The 4,849-nt window shown below is 42.8% G+C and overlaps 1 non-coding gene across 1 annotated transcript; it reads right to left on the bottom strand.

Annotated features, from left to right (window-relative positions):
- Positions 1 to 1,325: 1,325 nt before the first annotated feature.
- Trnat-ggu (transfer RNA threonine (anticodon GGU)) lies at positions 1,326 to 1,398 on the bottom strand. The gene has a single exon. It is a non-coding gene; the product is annotated as a tRNA-Thr (tRNA).
- Between the last annotated feature and the right edge of the window lie 3,451 nt (positions 1,399 to 4,849).

Below are 4,849 nucleotides of genomic sequence, written 5' to 3'. Positions count from 1 at the left end.
GAGAACAGAGCACTGCGTGTGAATTACACTGTTAGTATTCTGAAACCAAAAACCAGCCGTTGTCGGAGAGCTGCTTTCTGGAACTCTCGTGTGCAGTTTGCGCGAGCCATCCTGCGACGCATAGCATCTGTCGGACTCCTGAACCCTCGGAGTTCGAAGTCGGAGCCAAACAACGGAGACTACTTTGAGGAACAGTGAACTGCCACGGCGCCTGCAAAGCTTTGAACAGTTGGGGGGAGGGAATTCAATAAATCCCGTCTGCTCGAAAGGTTGGTGAAGCAGTTCTTTCACGGCTGTCTGAGGACGTAGCACTATAGTGGGGATGAAGTCGCCGAGCCAGACAAGTGTGAAATGGCAGCGCGTGGTCCTACTACGAGGAATTCTCGAAACCTGGAAATATCCCAACTGACTTAGAGAACGCACTCATGTTAGCCTTGGGGGAAAGGCTCGACGACGCTGTGATACATAGGCCGTCGAGCTCGACCAAAAACACAAGGGCGGCCGTTAACAGAGCTGAAATGATTTCAAACTAAAACCGAAAATAAATTATATATATATATAGGAACAAAGTTTTCCTGGACGCCGGTAGAATACACACAAAAATTGTTTCGACCACGGTAAAAAAAGAGGACAGATTTAGTAACATTTCGGCCGAGGGACCGGCCGTCGTCAGATCAAGGCCGGTGCCTCGGACGAAACGTTGTTAAATCTGCCCTCCTTTTTTACCATGGTCGAAACAATTTTAGTGTATATATATATATATAAGGGTTGGCAGTCAAGAAAACCTCGGAAAGCAAAGGGGAGGTTGTGGTGGGTCATAGAAACAGATGAAGAATTTTTTGAGTCGAAATGAAAGTGGTGAAAAAATGCCCGCCGGGTGGGATCCGAACTAACGACATCCAGAATATCGGTCTGGTGCGATAACCACTACGCTACCGGCGGGCTGTTTCCCCAGCACTTTCTCGGGTATTTATGTTAAGATATTTTTTTGTTTCCTGCACTTAGGGGTGGTAGCCAGCGCCACTCGGACTACTCGGGGTGAAGGACACCTTTTTAACCCACGGGCTGTGACTCGAGTGTCTAAGACATGTCGAGAGTGGTGGACCAGCGTTGAACCCTCTTAAGCTACCTTTGACACCAAGACAGCCAGAACAGAGGCCCTCACTATGCATGTAGCGAATCAGAGAAATGGGAAAGGAGGGGCTCGGTGAATTAAGACAGAATAAAGGTTGGCACTCAAAAATTCTCAGTAAGGAAAGGGGGGAATGCGGTAGGTCAAAGAAACAGTTCAAGAATTTTTTGAGTCAGAAAGTGGTGAAAAAATGCCCACCGGGTGGGATCCGAACCCACGACCTCCAGAATACCGGTCTGGTGCGATGACCACTACGCTACCGGTGGGGCTGCTTCCTCACCAATTTCTCGGGTATTTAGGTTGAGGTATTTTTTTTCCCTGCACTTGGGGGTGGTAGCCAGCGCCCCTCGGACTACTCGGGGTGAAGGGAACCTTCTTTTTAACCCCCGGGCCGTGATTCGAGTGTCTACGACATGTCGAGAGTGGTCGACGAGCGTTGAACCCTCTTAAGCTACCTTTGGCACCAAGACTGCCAGAACAGAGGCCCTCGCTATGCATGTAGCGAATCAGAAAAATGGGAAATGAGGGGCTCGGTGAATTAAGACAGAATAAAGGTTGGCAGTAAAGAAAACCTCGGAAAGAAAAAGGGGGAGTGCGGTAGGTCAAAAAAACAGATGAAGAATTTTTGAGAAAGAAAAATAGTGGTGAAAAAATGCCCGCCGGGTGGGATCCGAACCGGCGACCTCCAGAATACCGGTCTGGTGCCATGACCACTACGCTACGAGTCTTCATCGGAGTAACGTGTCTGTTACTCCGATGAAGACTAGTCCTCCAGTCGAAACGTCAGTAAAATACTGTTTTTCTTTTTAATCGTGAGTCAACCATTTTCTGAAATATTTCTTCTGTATCCTCGAGAAGTTTTTCTACTGCTTATACATACATACATACATACATACATACATACATACGTACATACGTACATACATACATACATACATACATACATACATACATACATACATACATACATACATACATACATACATACATACATACATACATACATACATGCATATATAGCGCTCTTTTTTTTCAAAATTGGCCACGTCCATTTTAGGTGAAATTGAGAACAACGTTGTTTTTTACTATCGAAGTAAAGGTGGCAGGTACTAAAATAATTTTTGCAATGGTGTAGAAGGGAGGAAAGGACCTTACGTGAGCACTGAAATAGAAATGTGGCTCCATTACATCCCTACGTAGATATGCTCTTGTAAAGTTCGGATATGGCACACATAGATGTGACACGTAGGATTTGACCCATTTGGAATAACAAGTTGTTGTTTGCACAGGTCCTTGGTAGGGCAAAACGACTGGAAAAGTATTACTTGAGGATTTTTAAACTAATTTGCGTACAAGTACTAACAAGACTGTCATTTTCAAGCTGAAATCCCTTGCTGCAAAGGAAGACAGTTCACTGGGTACTAAGACCACTACTAGATGTGGACAGAAGGAGTGTCTTCTTGGCAACATCTGCATTCTTCCTGTTCGGCAGCTTCCTTTCCGTTAACTTGTAATCTCTTGAAAACACCGGAAAATGACTCTTCCTGCTGCTGCTGTTACAATTCTCCAAAGTGTTTAAGGAAACGCCCCGTGACGTCCAGAAGTGAAAAACGCTAAAATAAAAGCACCGCGGTTTCTTTTTCTTTCTGTTTTGGAAATCCCAGAAATTTGTCTTGAAACTTCTTACTGGATATGGCTAAACAAGAGCGCACTTGGGCGTGTTCTTGTGCACGCATTTCGGCTGTGGTACCATTCGAGCTCTTGGTGCACAACTAAGCCTAGCACGACTTCTGCTTCTAAAAACGGAGTGGTCACCAATCTCTTCGTTACCGTCGTCTTCCATTTGGAATGCGTAAACATGGTCAGAAAACACCAAATCAAGGCTAGAGGTACAGGCGCGAAGCGTAGTAGCGACGGCCATGTTGGCTGCAGGATGACGGGGCTTGCTATGTGATCGCACATTTGTTGAGGGTATGTGGCTCATTTTGATTGAGACAGGTCGCAGACTTGGCTCCTTCTGGAATCGAAATAACCCTTTCGAGTTCGTGTTTCTCTGTATATTTGGCTCATTTCGTTTTCAACAGGTTTGCATATGAACGCCGTCATCAAGTAGCATTTTTTGCACTCAAATACCTAAATTTAGCTTAGTTCGGTTTTGGCATTTCGCCCATTGTGAAAAAACGCTGATATATATATATATATATATATATATATATGCTACTTGCTGACGGCGTTCATATATGTATATATATATATATATACAGAAAGAAATGCCGGCAGTCTACAACGCCAAAGAAGGCATAGGGCAATGGTTAGACTTTTTTTTACCGTTAGTGACGTTACAATATTTTGTTTATTAATTACATGAGAAAGAAAGAAAGAAAAACATAAGAGTGTTTCCCGCCAGTTACCCGCTTATGACAGGCTGTAGACATTCGAGTCACGCCCCGGGGGTTGAAAGAAGGTCCCCTTCTCCCCGTGTAGTCTGAGTGTCGCTGGCTACCACCCTCAGGCGTCAAATGCAGTTGTAGTAAATATAAATACCCCAGAAAGTGAAGGAGAACACAGTCGCCCAGATAGCAGAATTGGTAAGGCATTCGAGATCTAATCGAAAGGCGTGGGTACGGTCCCCACTCTGGGCGCATGTTTTTCTTTCTTTCTCATGTAATTAATAAACAAAATATTGTAACGTCACTAACGGTAAAAAAAAAGAGTCTAACCATTCCCCTATGCCTTCTTTGGCGTTGTAGACTGCCGGCATTTCTTTCTGTATTTCCTAACGAGCCCCTTATTTTCCAAAACTATATATATATATATATATATATATATATATATATATATATATATATATATATATATATATATACAGAAAGAAACGCCGGCAGTCTACAACGCCAAAGAGGGCATAGGGGAAAGGTTAGAATATTTTTTATGGTTAGTGACGTTAAATTATTATTTTTATTAATTACGTGAGAAAGAAAGAAAGAAAGAAAAACACGCGCCCAGAGTGGGGACCGAACCCACGCCTTTCGATTAGATCTCGAATGCCTTACCAATTCGGCTATCTGGGCGACTGTGTTCTGCTTCACTTTCTGGGGTATTTATATTTACTACAACTGTATCTGACCCTTGAGGGTGGTAGCCAGCGCCACTCAGACTACACGGGGAGAAGGGGACCTTCTTTTCTACCCCCGGTGCGTGACGAGAACGTCTACAGCCTGTCATAAGCGGATAACTGGCGGGAAGCCCTCTTATGCTACCTTGGCATCAAGGCTGCCAGAACCGAGGCCCTCGCTAAGCTTTCGCACGATAATAGGGTTTGGAAATGAGGGGCTCGTTAGAAAATACAGAAAGAAACGCCGGCAGTCTACAACGCCAAAGAGGGCATAGGGGAAAGGTTAGAATATTTTATATATATATATATATATATATATATATATATATATATATATATATAGTCTGGAAACAAAAACTCACACTGAGCGCGAAAAAATACGGTAAGTAGAGACAGAGACGCACGAGACAAACATGAAAAATATAAATAAAAGTTATTAACATTTCTTTTTATTTTTTGAATGTTTTTCACGTGTGTCGCTGCGTCTACTTACCTTATATATATATATATATATATATATATATATATATATATATATATATATATATATATATATATATATATATACGATAGAGAATACTACATTGAAAAACAACCAGATT

The sequence above is a fragment of the Haemaphysalis longicornis genome, unplaced genomic scaffold (assembly GCF_048455015.1).
Source record: "Haemaphysalis longicornis isolate Haplotype H1 unplaced genomic scaffold, Haemaphysalis longicornis Haplotype H1 scaffold_1, whole genome shotgun sequence".
Taxonomy (NCBI): Eukaryota; Metazoa; Arthropoda; class Arachnida; order Ixodida; family Ixodidae; genus Haemaphysalis; species Haemaphysalis longicornis.
This window is presented reverse-complemented; position numbering and strand designations above follow the sequence as displayed.